Source organism: Schistocerca gregaria, chromosome 11 (assembly GCF_023897955.1).
Source record: "Schistocerca gregaria isolate iqSchGreg1 chromosome 11, iqSchGreg1.2, whole genome shotgun sequence".
Classification (NCBI taxonomy): Eukaryota; Metazoa; Arthropoda; class Insecta; order Orthoptera; family Acrididae; genus Schistocerca; species Schistocerca gregaria.
In genome coordinates, this window is record NC_064930.1 from 114,955,501 (window position 1) to 114,973,318 (window position 17,818).

Here is a 17,818-nt window from a genome sequence, read left to right on the forward strand (position 1 = left end):
GTCCTTAGGTTAGTTAGGTTTAAGTAGTTCTGAGTTCTAGACGACTGATGACCTCAGCAGTTACGTCCCATAGTGCTCGGAGCCATTTCAACCAGCACTGTCTAATCGTCATATCCTGATCGCACTCTTTATCTCATGTGTTTTTTTTTTCGTATAAGAATACTTTCACATCTCCTCGAGGTCAAAAACAGCTCTGTCACTTAGAGATTAGAGAGTGTGGTCTGGGCCGAGCTTTCTATAAGGTTGACAGTGCCATTGTTACGATGCTGAGCCTTATAACAGCGCGTTACTCTTTTTTTTTCCCCACGCTACGAAGGAGGCATTGTGTGTCGGCGCATTCACGGTTGTAGCGAAGGAGGCGGGACAACTTTCACCCGCCGTTTCGAACTGTCGAGGGACCAGTGGCCAAATTTCGGTCGGGTGGGACCAGAGTACGAAACCGGATCGCACGCGTAAGGTTTCGCCACGGGCCTCGCATTGGAAACTGAAAATCTCGCCTGTAAGAACGGATTCTGCGAACAGCTTATATTGCGAAACGCGTCACTCTGCTGACCCACGAGGGCTGCAGGGTGGAGACAACCGGCTCCCACCCTGTCGCCGGTGGTTTCTCGACTGCCAGAAGGGATTCGGCAAGAGGTCCGCACTGCCACTCGATGAATAGAATCCCAGTCTAAGGAAGAAACGGACAGACTTCGTGGCCTACAAGGACAATCTGCCAACTGGTTCAAATGGCTCTGAGCACTGTGGGACTTCGAAGGTCATCATTCCCCTAGAACTTACAACTACTGAAACCTAACTAACCTAAGGACATCACACACATCCAGGCCCGAGGCGGGATTCGAACCTGCGACCGTAGCAGCGGCGTAGTTCCGGACTGAAGCGCCTAGAACCGCTCGGCCACCACGGCCGGCCCCATCGATTCTAAATTTCGCCGCACTGTCCTAACGGATACGTTCGTGGCCTACTTCGCTTCCTGCGGTTATATCAGACACTGTTGCTTGTCTGTTAGCACTGACAACTCTACACAAACGCTGCTGCTCTCGGTCGTTAAGTGAAGGCCGTCGGCCACTGTCTTGTCCGTGCTGAGAGGTAATGCCTCAAATGTGGTATTCTCGGCACACTCTTGACGCTGTCGGTCTCGGAATATTGAACTCCACAACGATTTCCGAAATGGAATGTCCCATGCGTCTAGCTGGAACTACCATTACGCCTGTCAATTCGCTTCGAGCAACCATAATCATGTCGGAAACCTGTCAACTGACTACAAATGACACCTCTGTCAATGCACTGCCCGATTATCCTTTGCGTACGCGATAGTACCGCCACCTGTATGCTTGTATATCGCTAGTCCATGATTTTTGTCGCCTCAGTGTACATGCAGTACTATTTGGGGATACTGCCTACAAAATTTGGTGCGAACAGAGTTGGTAGTAAAGAACTGATAAATTAGGATCTCATGGTTTAAATACTGATGGACTGCTGTGTTCGGTGACTGAAGACGAAACAAATGAAAACATCTTGCCTGTGAGACTTGGCTCCATCTCGGAAGTGTAATCTTCTTTCTTTCAAATGTTGATCACTAATAAGGAGACCCCACGACCGTGGGATCGCGGATTTGTCCGAAATTTTATGTTGTGAAAGAGGACCCCTAGCACGTCACGTGGTTAAATTATTAGGACGCACTACCCGGAAAATCCCGGGAAAAATCAGTACAAAGTTTCCTAGGTGCCTTATGAGTATAAAATGTTAGTACATTGCCTACCCGCCGTCTGGCTTACATGGTTAGCGCTGGGACCCTTACGCCAGAGGTCGCGGGTTCGATTCCTCCTCCGACACTTTCTTTTTCCTTCTATTGCTTGCAAAATTGCAGCGCATTGTTGCAGAAGAATCGTGAAAGTAATTCCCGGGAAGTTCCAAAAGAAATCCGTTGGAATTCGATTACTCGATAAATAGTACAATTCTCGAGGCTGTCAATTCAACTAAGTACCTGGGTGTTAAAATTACGAACAACTTCAGTTGGAAGGACCACATAGATAATATTGTCGGGAAGGCGAGCCAAAGGTTGCGTTTCATTGGAAGGACACTTGGAAGATGCAACAAGTCCACTAAAGAGACAGCTTACACTACTCTGTTAGAATATTGCTGCGCGGTGTGGGATCCTTACCAGGTGGGATTGACGGAGGACATCGAAAGGGTGCAAAAAAGGGCCGCTCGTTTTGTATTATCACGTAATAGGGGAGAGAGTGTGGCAGATATGATACACGAGTTGGGATGGAAGTCATTACAGCATAGACGTTTTTCGTCGCGGCGAGACCTTTTTACGAAATTTCAGTCACCAACTTTCTCTTGGGAATGCGAAAATATTTTGTTGAGCTCAACCTACATAGGTAGGAATGATCATCAAAATAAAATAAGAGAAATCAGAGCTGGAACAGAAAGGTTTAGGTGTTCGTTTTTCCCGTTCGCTGTTCGGGAGTGGAATAGTAGAGAGATAGTATGATTGTGGTTCGATGAACCCTCTGCCAAGCACTTAAATGTGAATTGCAGAGTAGTCATGTAGATGTAGATGTAGATGTAGAAGATTGTATAAAAATTCACTCTGTAATTCACCGTCAATTATCGTCACCAATATTTCGAGACATCATTCAATATGCCTGGTTTGCCTCAAAATTATCAGAAACTCAAAACATTTTCGTAAATTTTAATAGGGCATATTTTACTGCAGATTTGTTGCAAACGCCCTGTGATTGAAAAAAAAATCCGCCTTTATATGTTGCTCAAGATGTCGCAAAAATTATTGCTTTATTTGTTTTTACAATAATTACCACTGCGGTTCTTGTTTATAAGTATATATATATAAAAACTAAATGTTTCCCAATCGACTTTTTTATTCTGATTAAAAACCCAATTTTTTCCCCTCGTATAATTTACAATTAAAAATGGAAAACCCACCGCCATCAATTCTGTTGTTGGACAAAAAGAAAATAATTGTTATTCAATAATGTAACTAATTTGTTAAAGATAATGTAGGTTTGGGAAACTTTCTGAATAATTGGTGGAATAACAAAAGAAAATGAAACATGTGAAAAAAAGTGCTGGAGGAGGAATCGAACCCGAGACCTCTGGCGTAAGAGTCCGACGCCTGAACATTTTTTTTTCAAATTTATTAGTCATAACAGTCCACAGTAGCACATAATTTTCAACTGACATTTAAAAGTAATAAAACAAACTAAAATTACAGGTTCCTTGGCATTTTAGAAAAAAGTCCAAGTCTAAACCAGATAGTGACAGGCCAGACGGCGGCTCGGCAATGGACTAACATTTTATACTCATAAGGCTCCTAAGAAACTTTGGATCGATTTTTCCCAGGATTTTCCGGGTAGTGAGTCCTAATATTTTCAGCACGTGAGGTGTTAGATTTCGGACAAATCCCCGACCACACGCTCTTGCCGTCTCGTTCTAAGTTTGGAAAGTGCTGTTGGAGCACCGAAACGAGACACAGTGGACTTGAGGCGGCGCGGCAGAAAGCTCTCTCCGCCACTCGCCTGAGGCGTGAGGTCGGCAGCGCACGCGCTGACTCAGCCGCTCACGGTCAAGAGTAGCGTTAAGCGCTAAGAGCGGTCTGAGCCGACGCAAACTGCGACACGTAGCCGAGGCGTCAGCTGGCGGAGAGAGAGTAAAAAAGTAGCAGGGAGCGACTTGAAAAAAAAGTCTGCCCGTGGCCAGGTGCGCCGGCGTACCGGTTCCCCAGCGACGCAGGTCCTTGCGTCAGGTCCCTGACTGAGGGACTCACTTTCACCGGCTGCCAGCCTGCAGTTTATTGGCCCACAACTCACTCGCCTGTTTTTGCAGACTACGACTTCATTGCCGCCTTGGCCATCCACGATCCACGGCTTTCCGGATGTCAGCACCCATCCTGACTTGGGTAACATATCGTATAGGATAAAACGTCTTCTAATGAAAAAATATAACTATAACGTCTCCTTATCTACAGATAACAGTTTAAAGGGAAATCTTGTACATTCAGTAGAGATTGCCGGCGATTGGTTTTCCTATTCAGGGGTTTACAAACTAACCTGTAAGAACTGTCCTTCATATTACATTGGTCAAACAGGCAGAGCTGTGAAAACAAGGTATAAAGAACACCTATTAGGTAAAAAAAAACGAGGGAATATACACGGCTCTACTTTTGCTGAACACCTCTTGATAGCCGATCATACGCCTAAACATTTAGAAGACACTGTTATCCTACACAGAGAAGTCAAAGGGCGTATATTAGGTCTGTGGGAAGAGTTACAAATTTTCAAACATCTAGAGCTCAAGGACGGTAATATACTGAACGATCAGTTGAACCTTGCTTGTAGACAATTTTTCGAAAGCTTTAAACCAGTACTGTTTATGGTATAACATTAATGCTGGTAACCTTACTGGTTTGTTTCCTCAGAAAGCTATGATGCACCTTCAATGCTTTAAGCTCACTACCCTTTATGTAATGTGGTTTTCTCACGATGTACGATTGCCACTACATCGGCTCTTATGTGATTTTGTCTGGCTCTAAAATTTTGGTTTACCCTGTGAATGTGTATTAACTGGATTGTGTACCAGTGTTCGTAATTCTGTCTTGACAAGAGCCATTATTGTCAATTTTAAAGTTCTGACATATATACAGTTTCTGGGCTTCACTAATATAGTAATATAATTTTTTATATATTTTGGCTGTATATGCCACTGGGCGTAATTCTCTCGTGGTAAGCGCCACCTGCTTTTTTAAATGCATAACTACATTGTTTCTAGCAATGCTCCCATACTGTTATAACGGGAGTATTAAATGCCTTCCTTCTTTTGTATTGTTACTTTACCTAACGACGTTATTAATACTGATGATTCACACGTTGCCTTTCCACGCCAATTGGCACATGTTTCTCGGCACGAGCGCCCCCTGCCCTGGTTTCAGGGTAACTACGCTCGCCGATTACACTCAGTCGGTTGTGAGCTCTGCCAGATCCATGAACTATTTTATATTTACGTGACAAACCCTAATTCTAGCGCTATATGTCATTCTGACAAATGGATCTATGCCGACATTTATAAAAACAGCGGTGGTACGTTAGTCCTTACTAATGTAAACTTGTAAGTACCAGTCGCCGTTCTCATATTTATGTAATGCAAGAGCTCTCTGATTTGTGTTAAAATTTATTCTTAAGTTTCATACTTTTCTAATGTAAGCTATGATGTTCATTGTTCTTAGGCCACCTTCTGAAGAAGACGAATTTATATTTGTCGAAACCTAGGTAAAGAGTTCTTTATCCATTGCAACTGGTCGGCTGCTTATAATTTTATTACGTGGAACCGTTGCTGTTGTGCAGCTATGTTTAAAATACTTAACCGATAAGGTTTGTCGTAACTCCAGCGTCGAGTGTTCAACACTAAAGCGCCAAAGAAACTGACAGATAACAGAACGCAGCATGTCATTCTCAATGGAGAGAAGTCTTCCGAAGTAAGAGTGATTTCAGGTGTGCCGCAGGGGAGTGTCATAGGACCGTTGCTATTCACAATATACATAAATGACCTGGTGGATGACATCGAAAGTTCACTGAGGCTTTTTGCCGATGATGCTGTGGTATATCGAGAAGTTGTAACAATGGAAAATTGTACTGAAATGCAGGAGGATCTGCAGCGAATTGACGCATGGTGCAGGGAATGGCAATTGAATCTCAATGTAGACAAGTGTAATGTGCTGCGAACACATAGAAAGATAGATCGCTTGTCATTTAGCTACAATATAGCAGGTCAGCAACTGGAAGCAGTTAATTCCATAAATTATCTGGGAGTAGCCATTAGGAGTGATTTAAAATGGAATGATCGTATAAAGTTGATCGTCGGTAAAGCAGATGCCAGACTGAGATTCATTGGAAGAATCCTAAGGAAATGCAATCCGAAAACAAAGGAAGTAGGTTACAGTACGCTTGTTCGCCCATTGCTTGAATATTGCTCAGCAGTGTGGATCCGTCGCAGATAGCGTTGATAGAAGATGCCACACAGAGGCATACCGACAGTCTTTCTTTCCACGAACTATACGAGACTGGAATAGAAGGGAGAACCGATAGAGGTACTCAAGGTACCCTCCGCCACACACCGTCAGGTGGCTTTCGGAGTATGGATGTAGATGTCGACAAAGGCATGCATATTCAAATAGAGAGATATGTAAACAGGCAGCAGTATCACAGCAGAGGCTTTCACTGATGTTTTAATCACCCTCTTGCTTCGCACTGTTGAAGAGAAATTCGGGGATGGCGATTTCATGCTTCAACACGGTAGAGCACCTGTTCATAATGCACGGCCTGTGGCGGAGTGGTTACACGACAATAACATCCCTGTGATGGACTGGCCTGCACAGAGTCCTGACCTGAATCCTATAGATCGCTAGTGGGATGTTTTGGAACGCCGACTTCTTGCCAGGCCTCACCGACCGACATCGATACCTCATCTTAGTGCAGCACTCCGTGAAGAACAGGCTGCCATTCCCCAAGAAACTTCCCAGCACCTGACTGAACGTATGCCTGCGGGAGTGGAAGCTGTCATCAGGGCTAAGGGTGGGCCAACGCCATACTGAATTCCAGCATTACCGATGGAGGGCGCCACGAACTTGTAAGTCATTTTCAGCTCGGTGTCCGGATACTTTTGATCACGTAGTGTATGCATGCGCATGGTAATTCGCATCATGCGCCGCTGTGAACGGTGCAGTTAGAACGTCCTAACGCAAACCGTTCAGAAGTTATGACGATTTTATTTCGTATAGCTCAATTGTTACGCCGTAAGATCGGCTGTAGTGAGGCCGCGCACGTAGTAGCGTACTGATTTGGAAAGGGCGGCCGTGTCCGGCCTCGTCGGCCGAATCCACCGATATCGCTGCCACTGTGGCCACAGCCTGAGAGTTGTCGTATCGTATAACGCTGCCGTGCTTCGCGAGAAAAAGGAGCGTTTCCATGTCGACGTCTGTACCGCGCACACACTGCAACACCCAGTTGGCAGTAGTGAAGTCGTGCAGGTACCACCCCTCCCCTTCCCCCCTCCTGCCCCCCACCCCCGCCTCCCTCACGAATGTTTCGCAAGGCCAGCTCACGCCCGGTAACCCGTCTCGAGTGCCAGTCCACACTTTCGCGGAAACGCCTCAGCCGCTGCTGCTATGGGCACAGGGCCCGGTGACGTCATCAGCACAGCGTCTTGTGTGCCGGACAGAAGTTGTCTCGTCAGGCAGGTTGGTTGGCGCGGGGGCGGCGAGAGTAGAGTGCAATTAATAGCCGAGTGTCGCTGCACTGCTGTGTTGCGTGATTTCTACACTGCCGGCCATTCAAGCTGCAACACCACATGCAAGACACGTGAGACAGGCCTGAAGTGTGGAACATCCTCATCCACTTGTTGCAGAATCTTGGAAGGTATTCTGGGCTAAACCGTAATGATGTACCCCGAACAGAACAATTCCTCCGTGCCAACCAGCGTCGATTTGGAAAACACAGACCATGTGAAAAACGAGGCAGTCAGTTGGGTGCAGTACTTCGGTATTTGCGAAAAGCATTTGACACAGCACCAACCTTAGGCTGATTATCAAAAGTACTGTCGTGTCGAGTATCAGACAAAAATTCGTGACTGGACTGAGGATTTCGTGGCAGGGAGGACGCAGCATGTTTTCTTTGACGAAGAGCCATCGACAGCCGTAGAAGTAACTCCGGGTGCACCCCTGGGAAATGTGTTCTGTTGCTGCTGACGTTATATATTGATGATCTCGCGGACAACATTATTAGTAAGCTCAGACTTTAGCAAATTATGCAGTTATCTATAACGAAGTACAGTCATATCTGATAAGATTTCAAAGTGGTGCATTAATTGGCAGCTTGCTTCAAATGTTCAAAAATGTAAAATTGTGTACTTCACAAAACGAAAAGAACATAGCAGCTTGTCAATACACCATTAGTGAGTCACCACTGGAATCTGTAGCCTCATACTAGTACTTGGGTGTAACAGTAGTGACACGAAGTGGAACGATCAAATAGCCTCAGTTATGGATAAAGCAGGTAGCAGACCTCTGTACCGCTGGTTACCTCTCCCTGTCAGTAAAGTCCCGGCTAGCGTCACGACGGGATCATCACTTGTCGTTCCGTTCCCATAGACGATAGTTTGAACAGCGAGCGTAGTACTTCTGACGTATTATTGGCAATGGATGTTCCATATCTCCTAAGCCTGTGTGACGGTATCTTCCAACAAGATAACGGCAGACCGCACGCTGCCCGCGCTGCCCTACCCCGCCTCTGCACAGAGGCTGCCGCCCTGTCCAGACCTGTCAGCCAATGACCACAGCTGGCCACAGAAAGACTGGCACGCATCCATTCATCACACGGCTGGTGCACCCTGGCATAACACAGCTGGAGCAACACCGAATGACGTAGCCGTCTCTGCCATCCCAGTCCAGTTACTGTGCACTGAATTTGACCCCCTCAACAGGCCTGAATCACTCAGACAATTTAACCGACGACTCTTTCTACGTTGCTGTCCACACACATTAAGTAAACTTCCGTTAACTCGTGCCGACCTGGTATTGCAGTTTTAGTCAGCAGCGTCGTATTTAACGATTATAGATACACGAGTGTTTGGTTCGGCCCGTCGTAACTTACCTCAGCTTTATAACAGGATAGCTGCATCCACACGATGTTTTGTTTTTTTTTCTGTTCAACTTTGCGCATGCGCGCTAATTTCCGACAGCGCCAGTACGCATGCACCCTTGTGCATGCGTGATTTCGTAAAAACCGAGGCCGTGCGTTAAGCACATTGCTCCGCGCCTTCGGTAAGGATCACTGCGCATTTTAGCAGACGCCAGGCAACTGCTGCGCATCTGTGTTTCATTGTGTAGTGCGTTGAGGTTATGCTGCGAAGCGATTCGTGTGTCGTAATATTTGTTTACTCCAAAGGAAGCATGCTTGCCCGCATCTAGTGGTCGTGCGGTAGCATTCTCGTTTCCCGCGCCCGGGTTCCCGGGTTCGATTCCCGGCGGGGTTAGGGATTTTCTCTGCCTCGTGATGGCTGGGTGCTGTGTGATGTCCGTAGGTTAGCTAGGTTTCAGTAGTTCTAAGTTCTAGGGGACCGATGACCATCGATGTTAAGTCCCATAGTGCTCAGAGCCATTTGAACATTTTTTTAAGCATGCTTAAATTTATTGACAAAAAGACAAAGAAAAACTTACGGAACGCCACATTTAAAGATTACTTGAATAAACATTTGACTCCCTGGGAATCAATTATAGGATAAGAGTATGCGATCGTATTTCTGTAAAGAGTAAAAGACATCGTAACTTTTGAAGTAGGAAATGTATGAAAAGTTTAAATTGTGGGCGAATACTCATATGGCGACTTAATACCACAGCTGTGGAGCCTGACATCTGAAGAAAAGAAATGATGCGGTACGTGTAGCTCATCAACAAATTACTAGAAATGGAAATGTAGGACGTTGATGATGTCAAAAATACAATTTGTAAAACGCGATCTCCGTTCTAGTGGATTTGGCGTCTATGAAATTTCCATATTTCTCGAGTCCTAGGGTATTAATCTATATGTAATCTTTCGTGATTAAAGTTGTCTAAATAACTTTTCTGTGAAATAAAATACAAATTATGGAAGCCCCAAAGACTCTGGTATAGGCATGCGTAATCAAAGACAGAGATATGTAGACAGACAGAATATGGCGCTGCTGTCGGCATCGCCTACGTAAGACAACAAGTGTCTGGTGCGGTTACTGCTGCTACAATGGCACGTTATCAAGATTTAAATGAGTGAACGTGGTGTTATAGTCGGCGCACGAGCGTTTGGACACAGTATCTCCGAGGTAGCGATGAAGTGGGGATTTTCCCGTACGACCATTTCATCAGTGTACGGCAAATATAAGGAATCCGGTAAAACATTAAATCTCCGACATAGCAGTGGCAAAAAAAAAAAAAAAAAAAAAAAAAAAAGAAAAACTGCGGGAACGGGATCATACTCAACTTAAGAGAATCGTTCAATGTGACAGAAGTGAACCCTTCCGCAAATAACTGCAGAATTCAAAGCCGGGCCATCAACAAGTGTCAGCGTGCGAACCATTCAACGAAACATGATCGATATGGGCTTTCGGAGCTGAAGGCCCACTCGTGTACTCTTGATGAGTACACAACACAGAGCTTTACGCCTCGCCCGGGCCCGTCAACACCGACATTGGACTGAAACATGTTGCCTGGTCGGACGAGTCTCGTTTCAGATTGTATCGAGTGGATGGGATGGACGTGTACGGGCATGGAGACAACCTCATGAATCCGTGGACCCTACTCTTCAAGCTGCTGAAGACTCTATAATGGTGTGGGGCGTGAGCAGTTGGAGTGATACGGGACCCCTGAGACGTCTATATACTAATCTGACGGGTGACACGTACGTAAGCATCCTCCCTGATCACCTGTATCCATTCATGTCCACTGTGCATTCCGACGGACCTGGGTAATTCCATCAGGACAATGCGACACCCCATACGTCCAGAATTGCTACAGAGTGGCTCCAGGAACACTCTTCTGAGTGTTGGCTACAAATGGAATAAATATTCGCTAAATGACTCGTTAAGATCACGTTTAACGCTCACACTCAGTACGACGTTCACAGAAGAGCTCTCAGAACAGTACGGAACGCTCATTGGCTATTGGAGAATACATGACGTAACTGCGCGGAACGAACCTAAAGTCGACCGCCATCGTTTGCGACTCCAACTGCTGTTGTTGTGTCTTCAGACCAGAGACTGCTTTGATGAAGTTCTCCATCTAGTCTATCCTGTGCAAGCCTCTTCATCTCTGTGTAACTACTGCAACCTACATCCTTCTGAATCTGCTTAGTGTATTCGTCTCTTGGTCCCCATCTACGATTTTTACTCCCCACTCTTCCCTCCGGTACTAACCTGGTGATCCCTTGATGGCTTAGAATCTGTCCTACCAATCCATCCCTCCTTCTAGTCAAATTGTGCCACAAACTCCTCCCCAATTCTATTCAATACCTCCTCATTAGTTATGTGATCTACCCACCTAATCTTCAGCATGTGTAACACCACATTTCAAAAGCTATTCTCTTCTTGTCTAAACTGTTTCTCGTCCATGTTTCACTTCCATACATGGCTACCTCCATGCAAATAGTTCCAGAAACGACTTCCTGACAAGTAAATCTTTGCTTGATGTTAACAAATTTCTCTTTTCTCAAGAAATCTCTTCTTGCCATCACCAATATACATTTTATATCCTCCTTACTTCGACGATCATCAGAAACGACTTCCTGACAAGTAAATCTTTGCTTGATGTTAACAAATTTCTCTTTTCTCAAGAAATCTCTTCTTGCCATCACCAATATACATTTTATATCCTTCTTACTTCGACGATCATCAGTTATTTTGGTTCCCAAATAACAAAACTCATTTACTACTTTAAATGCCTCATTTTCTAATCTAATTCCGTCAGCGTCACCTGATTAAATTCCACTAAGTTCCATTATCCAAGTTTTGCTTTTGTTGATGTTCATTTTAGGTTTTGTTCAAATGGCTCTGAGTACTATGGGACTTAACATCTATGGTCATCAGTCCCCTAGAACTTAGAACTACTTAAACCTAACTAACCTAAGGACATCACACAACACCCAGCCATCACGAGGCAGAGAAAATCCCTGACCCCGCCGGGAATCGAACCCGGGAACCCGGGCGTGGGAAGCGAGAACGATACTGCACGACAGCGCGATGCGGACAATGTTCATTTTATATGCTCCTTTCAAGATACTGTCCATTCCGTTCAACTGCTCCTCCAAGTATTTCGCTGTCTGTGACGGATCCAACTGTAGCTAACGAAATGTCTTATCAGAGCACTTCCCCACACAGAAAGTCTAAATTCTCGCTGTGACCACCTCAAAATTTGCAAACAAAACGTTGTGGTTGTTCGTATTTCTCGTACTTCTGTTAATTATATAGGTACTGCCTTATGTGCTGTCGCTAGTAACAAGCAGATAAGGGGATCCATAGCAGACTGCTTGTGCAGAGGCAAGATCTGGACACGAGAACGCCCATACGTAAACACGTCCCTTCCACAAATGTGTGTGCCCCGCTACTCCCACGTATGTGCGATTGCCCAGCCGGCCGTTGTGGCCGAGCGGTTCTAGGCATTTCAGTCCGGAACCGCGCTGCTGCTACGGTCGCAGGTTCAAATACTGCCTTGGTCATGGATGTGTGTGTTGTTCTTATGTTAGTTAGGTTTAAGTAGTTCTAAGTTCTAGGGGAGTGATGACCTCAGACGTAAGTCCCATAGGGGTCAGAGCCAGTTGAGCCATTTGTCTCTCTTAGAAATTGCGTTGGAGACCGTTTGCAGAAAACCACTCAATATACCCCCCAATGACATCACTTACCATTCCCCTATTACTGTATCTATGTTCAGGAGGGTAATACGGAATGCCGTGCTGGATCCCAACGGCCTCGTATCACCAGTCGAGATGAGAGTCATGTTATCCGCACGGCTGTAACGGATCGTGCAACCTAGTCTCGATCCCTGAGTCAACAGATGGGGACGTTTGCAAGATAACAACCATCTGCACGAGCAGTTCGACGACGTTTGCAGCAGCACGGACTATCAGCTCGGAGACGGTGGCTGCGGTTACCCTTGACGCTGGATCACAGACAGGAGCGCCTGCGATGGTGTTCTCGACGACGAACCTGGGTGCACGAATGGCAAAACGTCATTTTTACGGATGAGTCCCGGTTCTGTTTACAGCACCACGATGGTCGCATCCGTGTTTGGCGACATCGCGGTGAACGCACATTGGAAGCGTGTATTCGTCATCGCCATACTGGCGTATCACCCGGCAGTAGTATGGCGTGCCTTTGGTTACACGTCTCGGTCACCTCTTGTTCGCATTGATGGCACTTTGAACAGTGGACGTTACATTTGAGATGTGTTACGATCCGTGTCTCTACCCATCATTCGATCACTGCGAAGCCCTACATTTCAGCAGGATAATGCACAACTGCATGTTGCAGGTCCTGTATGGGCCTTTCTGTATACAGAAAATGTTGGACAGCTGCCCTGGCCAGCACATTCTCCAGATGTCTCTCGAATTGAAAACGCCTGGTCAGCAGTGGCCGAGCAACTGGCTCGTCACAATACGCCAGTCACTACTCTTGATGAACTGTAGTATCGTGTTGAAGCTGCATCGGCAGCTGTGCCTATACACGCCATCCAAGCTCTGTTTGACTCAATGCCCAATGCCAGAGGTGGTTGTCCTCGGTACTGATTTCTGAGGATCTATGCACCCAAATTGCGTGAAAACGTAATCACATGTCAGTTCTAGTATAATATGTTTGTCCAATGAATACCCGTTTATCATCTGGATTTCTTGTTGGTGTAGCAATTTTAATGGTCAGTAGTGTAGATTGGTACTCCATGTACTGTCGCTAGTAACAAGCAGATAAGGGGACCCATAGCAGACTGCTTGTGCAGAGGCAACATCTGGGCACGAGAACGGCCATGCCTTCCACAAATATGTGTGCCCTGCTGTTCCCGCGCATCTGCGATAGCTGGCGAGGAGAGAGGCAAGGTGTAGAGGTGCCGTAAGGCTGATTGTGGTTGCCGGTTACAGGTGTCGGCCGAGTAGCCAGCGATGCTCTCGTTTCCGTCCGCCGCCTTTGATCTCGCCGGCCGCTGTTTCGGCAAGGCCAGTCGCCGGAGGCGGAACAGAATGTCTCGCCTTGGCAGTCGCACGGAGTGGTTCCCTGGCCTAGGCGCCGACGCCTCTCGCCCCTAATTGGCCAGGCAGACACTCCCCGGCGCTCTCCCTCGGTCTGCTGGTCGCACACCGAGCCGCCGAGTCAACTGCAGCCGGCTTTCTCGGCGGGTTTTCCTCGCCAAACTGTTTCCACACTGTGTCTACAGTCCGCCGCGACAACAGAACTGGTTACGCGACAGATGTCTCAGTATCGGGCCCTTCACTAAAGCGTCGCCGCGATTTCCTTGCGAAAGAATTCAGAAAGTTGTACTTTATACACTGAAGAGCCAAAGAAACTGGCACACCTGCATAACACCGTGTTGAGGCCCCGCGAACACGTAGAAGTGACGCAACACGACGTGGCATGGACTCGATCGATGTCTGAAGTAGTCCTGTAGGGAACTGACACCATGAATCCTGCAGAACTGTCCACGTTTCAAGGCATCCCAGATATGCTCAATAATCCTCATGTCTGGGGAGTCTGGTGTTTAAACTCAGACGAGTGTTCCTGGAGCCACTCTGTGGGAATTCTGGACGTGTGGGGTGTCGCATTGTCCTGCTGGAATTTCCCCAGTCCGTCGAAATTCACAATGGACACGCATGGGTGCAGGTGACCAGGCAGGATACTTAAGTACGTGTCACCTGTCAGAGCCGTATCCAGACGTATCAGACATCATTCCAACTTCACACGTTCCACAGCGTTACATGTCCTCGACCAGCTTGAACAGTCGCCGGCTGAAATGCAGCGTACGTCGATTCATGAGGTTGCCTCTCTACCCGCACACGTCCATCCGCTCGAGACAAGTTGAAACGAGACTCGTCCGACCAGGCAACATGTCTGCAGTCATCAGTGGTCCAATGTGGGTGATGATGGGCGCAGGCGAGGCGTAAAGCTTTGTGTCGTGCAGTCATGAAGGGTACACGATCAGGCCTTAGGCTCCGAAAGCCCATGTCGTGGTCATGTCCCATACTGGTCGAAGCAAGTTTATTAAATAAAGAAAAAATAAGTTTGAAGAGACACACCAACTTTGACGCCATGTATGACAGTATAGGGACGTCAAATAGCCGTAGCGACATTGCAGTGAACAGAAGATGACCGACTTTTATGATCAAATCTACGGCGAGGCCCTAGATTTGATCATACACTCCTGGAAATGGAAAAAAGAACACATTGACAGCGGTGTGTCAGACCCACCATACTTGCTCCGGACACTGCGAGAGGGCCGTACAAGCAATGATCACACGCACGGCACAGCGGACACACCAGGAACCGCGGTGTTGGCGGTCGAATGGCGCAGCATTTGTGCACCGCCGCCGTCAGTGTCAACCAGTTTGCCGTGGCATACGGAGCTCCATCGCAGTCTTTAACACTGGTAGCATGCCGCGACAGCTTAACACTGGTAGCATGCCGCGACAGCGTGGACGTGAACCGTATGTGCAGTTGACGAACTTTGAGCGAGGGCGTATAGTGGGCATGTGGAAGGCCGGGTGGACGTACCGCCGAATTGCTCAACACGTGGGGCGTGAGGTCTCCACAGTACATCGATGTTGTCGCCAGTGGTCGGCGGAAGGTGCACGTGCCCGTCGACCTGGGACCGGACCGCAGCGACGCACGGATGCACGCCAAGACCGTAGGATCCCACGCAGTGCCGTAGGGGACCGCACCGCCACTTCCCAGCAAATTAGGGACACTGTTGCTCCTTGGGTATCGGCGAGGACCATTCGCAACCGCCTCCATGAAGCTGGGCTACGGTCCCGCACACCGTTAGGCCGTCTTCCGCTCACGCCCCAACATCGTGCAGCCCGCCTCCAGTGGTGTCGCGACAGGCGTGAATGGAGGGACGAATGGAGACGTGTCGTCTTCAGCGATGAGAGTCGCTTCTGCCTTGGTGCCAATGATGGTCGTATGCGTGTTTGGCGCCGTGCAGGTGAGCGCCACAATCAGGACTGCATACGACCGAGGCACATAGGGCCAACACCCGGCATAATGGTGTGGGGAGCGATCTCCTACACTGGCCGTACACCTCTGGTAATCGTCGAGGGGACACTGAATAGTGCACGGTACATCCAAACCGCCATCGAACCCATCATCCTACCATTCCTAGACCGGCAAGGGAACTTACTGTTCCAACAGGACAATGCACGTCCGCATGTATCCCGTGCCACCCAACGAGCTCTTGAAGGTGTAAGTCAACTACCCTGGCCAGCAAGATCTTCGGATCTGTCCCCCATTGAGCATGTTTGGGACTGGATGAAGCGTCGTCTCACGCGGTCTGCACGTCCAGCACGAACGCTGGTCCAACTGAGGCGCCAGGTGGAAATGGCATGGCAAGCCGTTCCACAGGAATACATCCAGCATCTCTACGATCGTCTCCATGGGAGAATAGCAGCCTGCATTGCTGCGAAAGGTGGATATACACTGCACTAGTGCCGACATTGTGCATGCTCTGTTGCCTGTGTTTATGTGCCTGTGGTTCTGTCAGTGTGATCATGTGATGTATCTGACCCCAGGAATGTGTCAATAAAGTTTCCCCTTCCTGGGACAATGAATTCACGGTGTTCTTATTTCCATTTCCAGGAGTGTAGTTATTTGACGAGGGGGCGAGATCTGACAAAGTTCCCTATTACGCCTTCACATTTCTTTGACATGTCAACTTTGACAAAGAAATGTCATAGTGTAACACATCTCTATGTAGTCGGTGCTCCGACTTAGACATTTGTTGTGGCCTGGTACCAACATTCCAGTAATGTCGTAATAGAAGGCAACCGCCTGTGATTTCCACCACTTTCCTATGCTGATCTGTAGCTCGCTGTCAGTGCTGAAATGCTGTCCCCATACCCACTGTTTCATACGAGCAAAGTGATTAAAATCAGAGGAAGCCAAGTGGGGGCTGTGCATGGTGGGTGATGTAACACTTCCCATTTAAAACTCTGTAGGGGTGTCTTCTGCCCCTGCAGTATGTGCCCGAGAACTGTCACGGAGAAGGAAAGGCCTGACAGTTAAGTTATGTGGGCTGCATGACTTCAGGCGGAAACGCTCATCAGTTCTTCACGCTTGGCGGGAGACGTTGTTGTTCTAGGCATCTTTACGTGCTCACTGCGCGCTCAGGACCGAAAAGTGCGACTTGATTCGATACACAGGCATACTAGTCAGACTTCCCAACACATCTGTGCAAATCTTTGAAGGATTTTCACTGTGGTTTTAATTTCGTGACCTATCTGAGGTTAAAGAAATGACTTTTGTACTCGAGAGTTCGATTCTTTAAAGAATCGGGTGACTGCAGGTGGGAGCTGAGGGTGTCTTGTGTTGCTGATGTGGTCGATGAGGCGTTTAAACAGGTGGGTTGCTGATTTAGAGCTGCACGGCTTTAGCCGAGCGGTCTCAGGCGCTGTAGTCACAGATTGTGCGGCTGGTCCCAGCGGAGGTTCGAGTCCTCCCTCGGGCATGTGTGTGTGTGTGTGTGTGTGTGTGTGTGTGTGTGTGTGTGTGTGTGTGTGTGTTTGTCCCTAGGATAATTTAGGTTAAGTAATGCATAAGCTTAGGGACTGATGACGTTAGCAATCCCATAAAGATTTCACACACGTCTGAACATTTTTCGTGATTTAGACGATGAGGCGTTTAAACAGGTGCTGTGTTGCTGATTTAGACGATGAGGCGTTCTCCTCGCGCGTGATACGCGAATGGAACTGTAAGAAACCTAGTATGCGGTAGAGCGGGAAGTACCTTTTCCTAAACTTACACGTTGGTTTGGAGAGCGTATAGGCAGATATAGATGGATTGCTCGGCTGTGTTCCGGCCCTGCTGACAACGTCGTCGACGAAACGTCAGATGGACAGCCTCTTCCCTCCCTCTGTATAATTTACAGACATTTCTCGACAGTTCATCTGCTGACACAATACGGTCAAACAGCACATACGATTGTTGCCTCTTTTCTTGCAGCAAGTTTGAATTCGCAAGTGGTTAATCACCCAGTGGCATTCGAACGGCGTACCGTCGTATTAAACGCGTTTAGTACCAGCTA

The 17,818-nt window shown here is 47.5% G+C and overlaps 2 protein-coding genes across 3 annotated transcripts in view; one reads left to right on the forward strand and one right to left on the reverse strand.

Annotated features, from left to right (window-relative positions):
* The window catches only part of LOC126295230 (uncharacterized), a 2,305,622-nt gene that overhangs the window by 1,685,343 nt on the left and 602,461 nt on the right, over positions 1–17,818 (forward strand). The window lies entirely within an intron of this gene.
* The window catches only part of LOC126295231 (uncharacterized), a 171,466-nt gene that overhangs the window by 134,540 nt on the left and 19,108 nt on the right, over positions 1–17,818 (reverse strand). The gene's annotated exons all lie outside the window — the stretch shown is intronic.